Source organism: Culex quinquefasciatus, chromosome 1 (genome assembly GCF_015732765.1).
Source record: "Culex quinquefasciatus strain JHB chromosome 1, VPISU_Cqui_1.0_pri_paternal, whole genome shotgun sequence".
Classification (NCBI taxonomy): Eukaryota; Metazoa; Arthropoda; class Insecta; order Diptera; family Culicidae; genus Culex; species Culex quinquefasciatus.
Genome location: NC_051861.1, coordinates 88,243,073 through 88,257,969, shown reverse-complemented (window position 1 = coordinate 88,257,969; position 14,897 = coordinate 88,243,073). Strand labels below are relative to the sequence as shown.

Genomic DNA, 14,897 nt, shown 5'->3' with positions numbered 1-14,897 from the left:
GTTTTGTTTTGCTCAATTCATTGAATCAGCCCGGCTTGGATGCAGTGCAGTTTCGCTCTTTCTCTCTGGGTTTAGCTCTCTTTTTGGTTGTAGACTTTCGGACAATCCGATTTTCAGTCTATTCGGGGTGTGTTAAGCCTCGTCAAAAGTTTGGAACAGTTTCGCAACTGTTTGAAACACTCGCCACCGTTACTAACTTCCCAATTTCTGTCTCACTTGCAGGAAGAATCGACCAACTCTGACCAACGAGGCCTCACCCCTCGCTCGAAAACCGGCCCATCCGAAAAACTTGCCGGCCTGGGTCGTGTTTTTCTTTTCGCGAAGAGGATGAGTGTCTAAAATAAAACTCATCCCGGTGAGGAATTTTGCGCAGTTTTGCAAGCAAGTGCGTGTGTGTTTCTCGGGTGTAAGAATGAAAGTGAAGATTTTCTTTCCCAACGACCACCAAGTGTGAGTGAGTGAAGCAAATTGAGCTGAAATTCCGACTTTTCGGTCAACTTCCTGATTTTTGTGGTGCTCGAGAGGGGGGCGTTCAGACCCCAAACCCCTGTTGACGCAGTGTTTCAGCGAATCAAGGACAACGCGGGGAATATTCTGTGCAAGTGTGTTGGTGAGGAGTTTCTGCTGGTGCTTTTGTGTGCAAGTGTGTTGGTGGCGTCCGGGAACAGCTGATAAGTGAGCAGCGTTCTGTTTGACGGGAGGGGGGGGGAGGGTGTTCTATCTTGCTCTCTCTTTGGGATTAAGAGAGAGACTTGGATGTGGAGTGTGTGAAGAGATAGGAAGATTTGAAGGAATTGCCTCGAAGCTGTTTGGCGGGTGCTGTCTACAGTAATCAATCAGGTAGGAAGCGGGTATTGTTGTTAGTTTTGGATGAATGCATGAGTGATTGCTACTGTACTATCAGAGATCAGGAAAGATGAAGGGTTATCAGCAGCCGTATCATCGTCCAGATCGCTGGAGCGTAGCGGAGCTGGCACGATGACTTGCTCTGAGTTTTTCCATTGTTCTAAATTTAGGTTCAAAGCATCAATATCGAACTGAGTCAAAAATAGGTTCATGTCTATTCTTGGAACTACTTCAAACCAACCACTCGTAATCCGATAGTCGCCATGTGCGAGCCGAGTCGGTCGCGCCGACGATGAATTTTTTAACCCGTAACCGCATTTTTGAGATAGCGAAGTGACAGTGACAGTGTTGCAGTGTAAATTGTCAATCACTAAAATGATGCCAAATAATCTAAACCTCATCTCCACCTGACCATCTCGTCATCTCTCGGTTCAAAAGCCTCTCTTCCAGTCCCAATTAGCGCCACCTTATTATGGTCAAGTCTCGCAACTTTCACGCCCTCGAGCGGGGAGGTCCAGCTGGCGACGACGACTAGAAATTGGCACCTCCCTGTTGTGTTGTGTTTCGAGGGTTTTATGCACACAGTGCGATGTTGATTGCACTAATTGGCCAGCCGATCATCGCGCAGATTTCAGCAAAGATTTCCTCCTCAACCGAAACCAAATCCAGTTTATAGTGGTATCTGCAAAACTGTGCGAGCTCCATAAAATCAAACTTACAGGTTTACTTTTCGTGCAAAGTTTGGCTTACACTCAGTTGCGCTTAAAAAACTGATCTCGAGCGTTTGGTATGTCCACGCATCCTCCCTCCACTCTAGATTCTGTGAAACGTGATCCGTTCACAGAATTCTCTCTGCGATTAATGCAACGCGGTAGGCCTGGCCGCTCTTTTCATACAACCGAGTATACTTCTTTTCCTTTTTTTTTGCATAACAAGACGTGCCGAATTTCCGATGAGGAACCACAACCGATTTCCGAAACATTTCGTAACACGCTAGATTTTGGCGAGATTTCGCCCAAAAACAAACCCAATTAAGGCGCTCGGGTATGTTACGGCGCACACACGTCGTACACGGACATTTCCTTTAATGAAGGCTTTCACTACACACCCGGTGCAGGGTGGTGATTCCAAACGGGGTGCGGCTTTGAAAAACGAAAAAAAAAACTAACAATAACAGAAAAAAGGCCCCAACGAGAGGAAAATTGTCTCAGGTCCAAAACTGTTCGCAGTGGCAGCAGGCCGCGAAGAGAGCTTCGAACCCATTAGCCGTCATTATCGATTTCAAAATAGAAACCGTAAATAAATCGAAAACATTGTGCCATGCCAGAGCGGAGAGGTCGAAAATAAAAGCCTACTTTGGACGACACACACACACACAGTGGTAACGCGCGCAGAGAAGGGGGGAAAAGTCAGTGTGTTCTCGTTTCTTGGCTTTTGAAGAAAATCGAACGAAATCGAACGTGAATCGCCGGCCATGCGAACAGAAATCGATTGATTGTTGGCTGAGAATCGGTGTTAGTAGTGGCTGCGATGCAGAAAAAAAAGTCGATGAGTTAAAAATAAAATTGAAGCAAATAAACCTGCTGACTGTGGGAAATTGCTGCTTTTGGGGAAACTTTAGATACATTTTTTAAGACGTATGTATATGAAAAAAAGAAATATAAAATACTTTTTAATGTTTATGTGAATTATCAGTTTTTTTAAAACGAAAATTTGACTATTTTATACTATTTTTAAATTTCTCGATTTTTTCAAAAACAAGTTGCAAAAAAAGATGTTATCACCTAGTCGGGAATCCCAAGCATACTTGTTTGATAATTATTTTCAAGCTCTTGAATAATTTTGTAATTCACTAAATAATTGGAACTATTCCTTTTCAGTAACTTACTTAAAATTTAAGGTTCCTTTCTCTATTTCAATCTTTTTGAAATGAACTTGAGACATTAAAAATACTGATAAATATTGGGTGCATTTGACACAGATTTTCATAATATTTTATATGTTTCAAAAGATTTTTATATTTTTTATCTATCAAATGGGAGCTAACATTTTACTCAAAACAACAAAAAAGTTTAGTTTAAAAATTAATATAAAAACAGAGCTTAATTTATTTTAAACAATTATTTAAATTTAATTTAAACAATTATGGCAAGCGTAAAGTTTTGATTTTTTTCCACTTTGTCACATTGATTGAATAATAAGAAAAAGATTCTAATATAAATTTGGCAATATTATTTTTTGCGGCTAACATTTTTAGGCCGTTGCGTTGAAAAAATACACTGAAAAAAAATGCACGCCAATTCTATGAGATTTTACAACTTATTTCGCGATTATTTTTCGTTCAAATTTTTTGTGAAAATAGCCTAAAATGTGACAAAAAGACTCACGAAAATGCAGGATGGTATGTCCTTCCTAAAAAAATACAAAAATCATTTACTAAAACTGTTTTTTTGAAAAGTGATCTAAACGTCAAAATTTTAGAAAAAAAAATCGATAGTGAGAATCGATTCCCCAGACAATTTTACATAAAAGTCTCCATATTGATCATTGCCCTATGTCCAATCCTTGTAAAGATACAGCGGTTTTAAAAATAAAAATGTTGAAAAATAGGTTTTAGTAGTGTTTGGCAATTTCTATATGACAGACTTGATTTTTCAGTCTCGTAAATATTTTTACCGGAAAGCTCGTCCAATTTCCCATAAGTTTGTCTTGAACAGCGTTTCCTTAAAATTTAACTTTTAAACTAAAAAAATTAAAAATCTCATAGAATTGGCGAGCATTTTTATTTCATTGTATTTTTTTCAAAAAGCTCGTCTTTGACCACTTTTTGATACGATGCAACGGCTCCAAGATACAGCAATATTTAAATTACAAAATACAAAAAATATTGAAAACTTTTACGCCCTTCTCAAATCGTGCTTGCCGTTTCATTATGGCACATAACTTTTTTAACCAAGAGTGTGTCCTTTTCACACCTTATGTTAACTGTCATTTGAGTGAAAGGGATACACTATTGTTTACAAAAGTGTTGTGCCCTTTAGAAATTGTATGCTCCAAATGTCATTATCGTGTGCAACTGGCTCCATATACACAAAAATGGCTCGCAAAATGCCTCCCCCCCTTCAAATTAAGTATAGTTAATTATCAAATATTCTCAAATATTCAATTTCATTAAAAAAAATAATGATGATAAATCACAAAATTTGAAGGCGGTTGCAATTATTTATTAAAGTTTTTGTCTCTCCCTCCTTCAATATCGGTTCGAAAAATACTTGAAGTATTCAATTTCAACAAAATTTGAAGTACAATTAGCTAAACAAAAGTTTAAATGCATTTCCCTGCGTTTATAAATAGTTTTAACATGTTTAAGCTCGTTTCAAAATATTTTCAGATTTAGTGAAAGTTTGTACGGAAATATATACTCAAAAACACTGAAATTTTTAAAATCCATTTACAACTTCACTAAGTTTGACACCCAAATATGAACATTGATTGTAATGAGGCAAAATGTTTACCAATGAGCAGTTCTCTACGAAATCGGTCTTTTTTCTTAAATATTAATTTTTGTATTTTTTAATCCGACTGAAACTTTTTTGGTGCCTTCGGTATGCCCAAAGAAGCCATTTTGCATCATTTGAAGAAATTTTTTGATCGATTTGGTGTCTTCGGCAAAGTTGTAGGTATGCATATGGACTACACTAAAAAAAATGATACACGGTAAAAAAAATTTGGTGATTTTTTATTTACCTTTTTGTCACTAAAACTAGATCTGCAAAAAAAACACTATTTTTAATTTTTTTTATATGTTTTAGAGGACATTAAATGACTACTTTTCAGAAATTTTCAGGCTGTGCAAAAAATCTTTGAGCGAGTTATGAATTTTTGAATCAATACAGATTTTTTCAAAAAATCGAAAAATTGGTCGCAAAAATTTTTCAACTTCATTTTTCGATGTAAAATCAAATTTTCAATGAAAAAGTACTTTAGTGAAATTTTGATAAAGTGCACCGTTTTCAAGTTAAATTCATTTTTAGGTGACTTTTTTGAAAATAGTCGCAGTTTTTTCATTTTTTTTAAATGAGTGAACATGTCTGCCCACCTTTGAAAAAAATATTGAGAAAATTTTCTATATTTTGCCTTTTCAAACTTTGTTGATACGACCCTTCGTTGCTGCGATATTGCCATGTAAAGGTTTAAAAACAGGAAAATTGATGTTTTCTAAGTCCCACCCAAACAACACACCCTTTTCTAATGTCGATATCTCAGCAACTAATGGTCCGATTTTCAATGTTAAACTATGAAACATTCGTGAAATTTTCCGATCTTTTCGAAAAAAATATTTTCAAAATTTTTAAACCAAGACTAACATTTTAAAAGGGCGTAATATTGAATGTTTGGCCCTTTTGAAATGTTAGTTTTGGTTTCAAAAAATTGAAAATATTTTTTTCGAAAAGATCGGAAAACGATCGAATGTTTCATATTTTAACATTGAAAATCGGACCATTAGTTGCCCTGGAGATGGAACCACACGTTGCCGTCGTTTCAGGGCTATTTGCCAAGATGGTTTCCGATGTTGATATATATCACACATTTATTTTATATTTATATACTTGTGTTGATAGAAATCACAGCTTTTATAATCTGTAAAATTACAAGATATTGAAATTTTTTATTCGAGTCTCAATATTCTTGTTCGTAAAATCTGTTAGAAACAGGTTTAAAACTGTTTGAAAATGGGGAGGAATAGTTAGTTTTTTTGTAACTTTTTCTAGGTTGTTTAATAATTCCAGACTTCAGTTATGTGTAAGCCAGTTTAGTAATGCTATCAGAATTTCTGATTTCAATTGAAGTGGTATACTAACCATTCTGAATTGTCAAAAAATCCATAGAGTCTCGATCAATCAATAATGAAATGATATCGGACAAAATTCGTCAATCTGTTGATCTAACGGTTTTCGGATTATGGTTGTATCGACCATTGTTGCGAATCGAGGATCTACTGGAGTTTTGACGACCAAACAGAGCCTAACATTTCAAAAGGACACATAGGTGTGAACAGGATTGTGTCTCTTTCACTCAAATGATAGTTTACATAAGGTATGATAGGGATACACTCTTGTTTGCAAAGCTTGTGTGCCCTAATGAAATAGAAGGCACGAAATAGTCGTATTAACAAAGAGTGTTCAACTTGTAAAATATGAACGTTTCATTAATGTTTATTGTTTTTGGAAGCAGCAAGACAGGTTTAACAAAAAGGTAAAGGAATGTTTGGCTTTGTAATTAAAATTTCGGGGATTTGAGATTCAAGTTACTTTCAGACAGTTTAGTTGAAGTTGTTGATTCAAGTTAGTTAGTTTTCTGAAATGAATAATTTTAACATAAATGATCAGTTAAATTAAAGTTAGTTGCAATGTACGACAAGACTACTGACGGACGCGACAGGACGAAGCCCAGAAAAAATGCCATTGACAAGTTAGTTTTTATCTTTCATTTTCCAGTAAATTTATTTGATTTCCTTTAAGTTTGAAATACATCATAGGTTCCCTTTGTATAAATCTCAAATTAATTTTAGATTAAATCATAATTTCATAGTTCCTTTATTCAGTTTTAGTTAGAAGGTAGATTAACGTAACTGCTCATGTCATCCAAGTTCTTACTACTCACACCTACACTAATTTTCTTTCACCTTCCCCCTCCCGATCCCCTATATCTTCCGGTGGTGTTCATTTGGTATGCAATACTAGTTCGGCCACTACCCTTTTTTCCACAAGAAACCGGACTTGGATTGACTTGAGGCCGCGTCCCCCACCTTGCTCCGTAAACCGAAAACGAAACGAAAATCGGACCATTAGTTGCTGAGATATCGACATTAGAAAATGGTGTGTTGTTTGGGTGGGACTTAGAAAACATCAATTTTCCTGTTTTTAAACCTTTGCATGGCAATATCTCAGCAACTGAGGGTCGTATCAACTAAGTTCAAAAGTGCAAAATATAGAGAATTTTCTCAGCTTTTCAAAAATATTTTTTTCAAAAGTGGGCAAACATGTGCACTCATTCAAAAAAAATAAAATCTTCGACTATTTTCAAAAAAGTCACCTAAAAATGGATTTAACTTGAAAACGGTGCACTTTATCAAAATTTCACTAAAGTACTTTTTGATTGCAAATTTTATTTTACATCGAAAAATGAAGTTGAAAAATTTTTGCGACCAATATTTCGATTTTTTTTTAAATCAGTATTGATTCAAAAATTCATAACTCGCTCAAAGATTTTTTGCACAACCTGGAAATTTCTGAAAAGTTGGCATTTGATGTCCTCTAAAACATATAAAAAAAATAAAAAAAATAAAATAGTGTTTTTTTGCAAATCAAGTTTTAGTGACAAAAAGTTAAATAAAAAATAACAAAAAAAAATTTACCGTGTATCATTTTTTTCCAGTGTAGTCCATATCCATACCTACAACTTTGCCGAAGACACCAAATCGATCAAAAAATTCCTTCAAAAGATACAGATTTTTGAATTTTCATACAACATTTTTGTATGGCCAGCTGCCAAATTTGCATGGAAAATTATATGGACAAACTAATGATGCAAAATGGCTTCTTTGGGCTTACCGAAGGCAAGTTTCAGTCGGATTAAAAAATACAAAAAAATCGAATGACCGAAATCTGAGAGAACTGCTCCAATTCGATGTAAAATTAAATAAATAAAGAGAGTTCATCATGTTTGAAAAAAAAAAACCTATTTTATATTTAAGTTTTTGGCAACACTTCTTTTTCCGTTTCCAAATTCGGCATCATCCAAAAATTTATTTTTGTATAAACTGTAATAATCCTCACTATTGAGCAATTCTCTGGCACTTAGGACAACGATAATTTTTTTTGTATATTATTAGGATGTAACTCTTTGTGTACCTTCTCTATGATCAAAGAAGACATTATGCATTAGTTCATCCATATAAATTTTCATAAAAATTTGTCAGCTGTCTATACATACAAAAGCTTCTAAAATATTCCCGATCAGACGGTAATAACTAAATTCATGCCATTTCAATAACTAATACTGTTAAAATAACAAAAAGTGTTATGGGATATTCTTGCAAAATAAATTTTTGCATAAGAGTTAAATAACAGTTTAAGTTATTATAACAAAATTTGTTATTGGTCTGATATTGGTTGAAAGCCAAAAAAAACTTTGGAATAACATTTTTTGTTATGGAAGAATAACTCCAACAGTTATTGGGATGATCAGATTAGTTGTTAAAATAACAAAAAATAACAACAAATATTTGTTCGAAAAATAACTGGAAATGTTATTAGTCTGTTATTACAATAACAATCCAATAACAAAAAAATCATAACGACGAATACCAAATCTTGTTATAAATAACTTATAACGTTATTGGCTTAGTACCTATTTTCGAATATCAAAAAATGTTATTCCCACGTTATTTCCGTCTGCTCGGGTTGCTACGCCTACGTCTTCAGAACGTTTTTTTTATAGGCAAGAAAATCGTGACGTAGCAAATGAATTCAAAGAACTCAGTATTCATTTTGTGAGTGCCATTTGAGTGGTTTGACAGGTGTCAAATCGGAACTTAGCATTTTTTTAATTTGAATTGGCTTCCGATTGCGGGAATCGTCATAACCCGAGTTTTTTTCCGTATTAGTGCCCGTGTGCTTGTCCGTGCTTCTAGCCGTGTTCGTGTACGTGCACCTGACCACGTATGTGCCTGTTCCTGGTCGTTCCCGTGGCCGTGCTCTAGGCCGTGTTCTTGTCCGGACTCCTGCCCGTGTTCGTGCCCGTGCTTCTGGCCGTTCTCGTGTCCCTGGCCGTGCAGGTGCCTGTTCCTGGCCATTCCCGTGGCCGTGTCCTTGTCGTATTCCTGGTCGTGTTTGTGTCCATGCGAAACGGAACAACCGGAACAAAATTATAATTTTAAATGATAAGTCCCGGAACTGACCCCTGTCAAAAAAGTTCATTCGGTTGTTTACCTTTGAGGTTAAGTTCCGAGCTTTTCTCCTTTATTGGTGTCTTCGGCAAAATTGTAGGTATTCTTAAGAACTCCTGAAAAAAGTTATGCCTCAAAAAATTACCTATTATTAAATTCGGATTTTTTACAAGAAAAAACTGAATTGTTTAGATCATCGATTTGGTCGAAATTCATTTGGTAGTGTTGCCATTTTTTCTAAAAAAATTCCCACACCCAAAGGAAAAATACATCTCAAAATCTGCAACAATGGATCTGCTGCAGAAAATGTCACATTTTATAACATTTTTTGCAGCAAGCCCGTAGATCATTTTTGCCCGCTTGTAAAAATTTCAGCTATCTGCAGTTCTCACCAATACATATAATGCTGGCCTGTCCCCGAGCAACACTCCAAAGAGAAGCATATGTTGGTGCTCTTTCACTCACGTTTCATCAAGCGTCCATGGCGCCGTGGTAGCGTGTCGGATCAATAACCAAGGAGTTGGTGGTTCAATTCTCGTTCTGCTAACTGTTTTTTTTTTTGTGAAATACTATCAAAAAGCCGTCGGTAATGTCGATAATTGTCGGTAACGGGCAAAAATGCCATACTCCTATATCGCAAAAAATGCATGAGGACAGATTTCATGCAGATTCTGATATACTTTCATGCCGCCATGCATCACAATCATGCGACTGCCAGTTGAGTGCAGATAACAGTTTTAATCTAGAGTTATCTTTTAAAAAGGTCCAATAAACAGCAATTGGTTTTTTTTTGCTATTTGGGTGTTTTTTTTATACTCCTGTCTTAAGGCGACAAAAAAATGGCTCTGTTTGCAACCACTGAAAAAATAACCCGCTTCAATCTCAAATATACCAACCAATCAACCTACAAATATTCACTACTTCCCTAGTCCGAAGTACAAACACCGACCTGCGATATTCCCTCTTGATTCCCACTCCCAGTCATGGTCCCATCTCATCCCAGCAGTATGTCAGTGACGCCAAGTGAGTCATCTTCGCTGCGCTGCTGCTGGGTTGACCTTTTGCTTGTTTTCGTCGTCGTCGTCAGTCTGACGGATGGAGGTTGCGTGACGTGCCGCGCGGGCTTCCTCCGTTCTGAGTGGTCTCAGGGTGGGGGAGATATTTCTGGCGATGACAGCGATTAGTGCAGGATTCTTAATTGGGAGTGCGGATAGTAATGGTAAGAGTTGGAAGGAGTAGTTAGGTCAATTTCTCAAATTTTGAAGTTTTTTTTTCTTTAAATTAGTGATTTTATTGGATTGTTCAAAGAGTTTGGATATTTTAACATTTAGGTCATTAAGTAGGTCATTTAAACGAAAAGGTCATTTGATGACCTATAATGCATAAATTATTTTTGATTGGGGACAAAATGGCCAAAACTGATAAAATAATGTTCTGGAACTACAACTTCTTCAACCAATCTTTGGAAAGTTACATAACCTTTCCGATTGAAAACCCTACACAAAGGTAGACTAACTATGTTCAACAACAATGCAATGTTCATCATCTTCATCAACCAACAACATTGAGTGAGGTGGGCCAACATTGGGGCCACCATCAACACACCGAGTATCTCGTTACACATCGCCCTATTCGCCAACATGGGAAGATCTCATCAGCATCACCTTGCTGCTTGCAGAGGCCACTCGGTGTCATCGCGGCGCGGTCTTCAGGTCTTCGGCGGGCACCCAAAAGCCGGTGTCGTCTCGCCCGAGTGCGATGTGTGTGTGCGTGCTATGTTTTGGTTAAAAATAAGTTTTGAACATCGGGTCGGGCTTGAATGATGTGGGGTTGTGGTGACACGGAGTAAGGCTGATTAAAGTATGATTTTCAAAAGGTAAAAATTTGATTGAAACTTGAATGTTTTCTGGAAGACTGAAAGACTCTACCTTCCTACGATATTTGAGGTCCTTTTCATGAAGTTTGATATGTGGGATGATTCCAAAGTGAACGGGATGAGTCGGCAAACATCTGCATGACCATAGATTGTTTTGTCTTTCAATTTCATGAAGTTTGACCCAAGTGGCCACCGATTCCGAGGTGGTGAGAATGAGTCAGAGAGTAACGGCATGTCATATCTTTCAATTCCATGAAGTTTGATATGTCGGATTATATGGTTTCTTTCACATTCCGGAAGTGTCCCCAAGATCCACCGGTAACAGGTTCCGGAGTAGCCAGGGTGCATCAGAGAATAACGGCATTGCAAAAGATTGTCATGTCTTTCAATTTCATGAAGTTTGATATGTCGGATGATAGAGTTTCTTCCATATTCCGGAAGTATCCCCAAGTGGCCATCGGTAACTTGTTCCGAAGTGGCCAGAATGAGTCAGAAATCAACGGCATGAACGTAGAGTATCATATTTGTCAATTTTATTAAACTTGGTTAGCAATTTGAAAGGATTTCATAGAAAAAACTGAAAACCGGAAGGCTTCTAGTTAACACTGGCGCAAGGGCGAAAAATATGGTCCAGAATTACCGGAGATATTCCGGATTGCGCTGGGGTAGGTTTTTTCGGGGATTTGTGTTTTTTTTGGCAAAAAAACTATTTTTTGACATGAAACATAACCATTTACTCATAAAACATACCTTATAACATAGTTCAGTGCAATTACTTGATATGGCCAAGGCCTCTGGGGACCCTGGAACTGGTTCCAAGTGGCCAGCTGATGACCCAATGTTACCGCGATTTTTTTTCCAGATGTTCAAATATGTCAAGCGGCATGTCGAAACACTTGTAATTGGTTTTATAAATTCCATGAAAATGGAAGAAACTCAGTAAATGATCATCTGGCCACTTTGACCAGTTCCGGTTAATCCGGAATTCCGGTCCTAGTCGAGGATTTTTCTCAAATGTGCAAATATGTCAAACGGGATGTCAAAACACTTGTAAATGATTTTATAAATTCAATGAAAATGTCAGAAACTCAGTAGCTGGTCATTTGGCCACTTTAGTCGGTCATTAGGGTAAATAAACCATGAGTTCGAGCATTAAGGAAAGGTGTTTTACTTTTAGAATATAAGAATTGTACATCCTGATGTAGAACACCGACTTGAGAGCTATTTCCTCTCTGTTGAAAACTGCGCTTCTTTGAGTCCACCTTTCAATACCTCAACATGTGCCACAAAATATAAACATTTTCACAGCTCAGTTGCGACTGCTTCACAGCATGCAGCTAATCGATATGCGATGCGACAGCAAGTGATTAATATTAATATAATCAACTAATGCTGCGCCACAACACCAAAGTTAGAGGGTGTATTGGAGGACATGTCAAAGAGAGTCGACGGGCGGAAAATGAGCTTGTTATGGTTGTCGCCAACTCCAGGAAGAGACATTAAATAGTCAAAAGGTTAGAGGAAATTATGAATAGATAGAAAAGGTCAAAGTACAGTGACTGGACTCTTGACTTCAAAGAATTACAGTAATCCACGGAAGTCACCACCCACTTCAAATTGGCGCTACTTTGTACAAACCCTCAGTACCGCTGACATCAAACTCAGGTTAACAAGCCGATAAACAAAAGAGCTACAAACTACTCCACGTCGTAATCGTCGCCTTCGTCGCAGAAATCGCCTTGGTCGCGTCCAAACGCGTCAATATCTTGTCGTGCTGATAACGGAGCATACCGGTACACCTCGTTCGATGTCGTAGATCTGCTTGTCCTACAAACACTTGATTGATTGCGACTTGGACTGTTTCTTGTAGTTCGATGGTTGGTAAATTTAATTTCAATTACGTTGACCAACTCCGCGTCTCAGGCTGGATAATGCACCTCAGTCGCTTCGCGGTCACCGAAGCGTAAAAGTACCGCGAAGCAAATTGGTACTTGGGAAACAAAACGACCCCCTGAAGTAAATGACGCCCGTTTCAACGCACTGATAAACACGGGACACTTTTTCCCGGTTCTCTCTAAAATTGCCAGGGGGGAAATTGGATTGCCTGTCGCTTTCTACGCGCGGCTAGTCTCGACCCAACCCCCCCAGGAAAAGTGGTCGTCTCGTTCTGTTAAACTCGCATTTCGCTTTCGATTGTGGTTCAAGCTAATCCGCGAAATTGTGACAAATCAGAGGCCGATAGTTTTGGAGCGCACTTGACGCGCGAGAGCAAGCTGCGCGGTTAACCTCGCAGTAGGCGCACTTTACGCGCGAACTTTGCTGTTCAAATTGTTTACATGAACTTCATCGGTACTCCGTCACCACTCCTGTGGCGTCACACTGCGGTGTGGGTTCTATTTATGGCACCGCTGACTGGATGATCCGCGCGCAGACCTGTCCACCGCGGTTGGCTACTACAGTGATGGTAGATTCTAGCAACAAAATTAAAAAAAATGAGGGCGTTTCAGCGAAGATGAGCTCATAAATCAAAGGTTGGAGCGTGTCAGTGCAGACAGAAGCAGTCAATCTTTGCTGAAATCCGTGACGATGACAGTTGTCGCCAGATCGTTTGCCACGTCACTGCGGGAATCGATCAAGATTAATGAGACAGAGTTAAAAGATATTCTGTTTTGACTTTTTTCACCAAATGATCAATTTCATTGCGTGGGTCATTTCGTCGAATTGGTCATTTCGTCGAATTAGCCATTTCCGCAAATGGGAAATTTCATCCAATTGAGTTAGTCCTTCTGCCACTAATTTTTGTCTACTAATTTAGTCCTACTGTAATTTTTCACCAAATCAGCCCTTTCCTCGAATAAGTCTTTTCATCGAATTTGACTACTGATTTAAATCTACTAGCTTTTTTACCGAATGGTCATTTCCTTACATTAGTCATTTCCCCAAATGGGTCATTTCATCGAATTTGTCTACTTTTTTAATCCTACTGGCATTTTTCACCAAATAGACAATTTCATTGTGCGAGTCATTTCCTCAAATTGGTCATTTCCTCGAATTAGTCAATTCATCGAATTGGTTATTTAATCGAATTTGACTACTGATTTAAATCTACTGGCTTTTTTCACCAAACGGTCAATTTCATTGCGTGGGTCATTTTCTCAAATTGGCCATTTCCTCGAATCAGTAATTTTTCACCAAATGGTCAATTCATTGCGTGGGTAATTTCCTCAAATTGGCCATTCCCTCTAATCAGTAATTTTTCACCAAATGGTCAATTCATTGCGCGGGTCATTTCCTTAAATTGGTCATTTCCTCGAGTTTGTCATTTCATGGAAATGGTCATTTAATCGAATTTGACTACTGATTTAAATCTACTGGCTTTTCTCACCAAACGGTCAATTTCATTGCGTGGATCATTTTCTCAAATTGGCCATTTCCTCGAATCAGTAATTTTTCACCAAATAGTCAATGATTATTGTGTGGGTCATTTCCTCGAATTAGTCATTTCACCGAATTTGACTACTGATTTAAATCTACTGTTTTTTTTCACCGAATGGTCAAGTTAATTGCGTTGATCATTTCCTCAAATTGGTTAATTCCTCGAATCAGTCATTTCCTCAAATGGGTCATTTCATCGAATTTGTCTACTTATTTAATCCTATTGACATTTTTCAACAAATAGGCATTTTCATTGCGCGGGTCATTTCCTCAAATTGGTCATTTCCTTAAATTAGACATTTCCTCGAATAAGTCATTTCACCGAATTTAACTACTGATTTATATCTACTGGCTTTTTTATCGAATGGTCATTTCCTTAAATTAGTCATTTTCCCAAATGGGTCATTTCACCGAATTTGTCTACTTATTTAATCCTACTGGCATTGTTCACCAAATAGGCAAATTCATTGCGCGGGTCATTTCCTCAAATTGGTCATTTCCTCGAATTAGTCAATTCATCCAATCGAATTTGACTACTGATTTAAATCTACTGGCTGTTTTCACCAAACGGTCAATTTCATTACGTGGGTCATTTTCTCAAATTGGCCATTTCCACGAATCAGCAATTTTTCACCAAATGATTAATTTATTGCGTGGGTCATTTCCTCAAATTGGCCATTCCCTCTAATCAATAATTTGTTACCAAATGGTCAATTCATTGCGCGGGTCATTTCCTTAAATTGGTCATTTCCTCAAATTAGTCATTTCATGGAAATGTCATTTCGAATT

The 14,897-nt window shown here is 37.5% G+C and overlaps 1 protein-coding gene and 1 pseudogene across 1 annotated transcript in view; one reads left to right on the top strand and one right to left on the bottom strand.

Moving 5' to 3' along the window:
- The first annotated feature begins 141 nt into the window (after positions 1–141).
- Positions 142–14,897, top strand: part of LOC6046383 (F-actin-monooxygenase Mical) — a 152,310-nt gene continuing 137,554 nt past the window's right edge. The window contains 1 exon segment of the mRNA XM_038265855.1: positions 142–840. The gene's annotated coding sequence lies outside the window, so the exon portion shown is untranslated.
- The window catches only part of LOC119770625, a 31,225-nt pseudogene continuing 18,258 nt past the window's right edge, over positions 1,931–14,897 (bottom strand).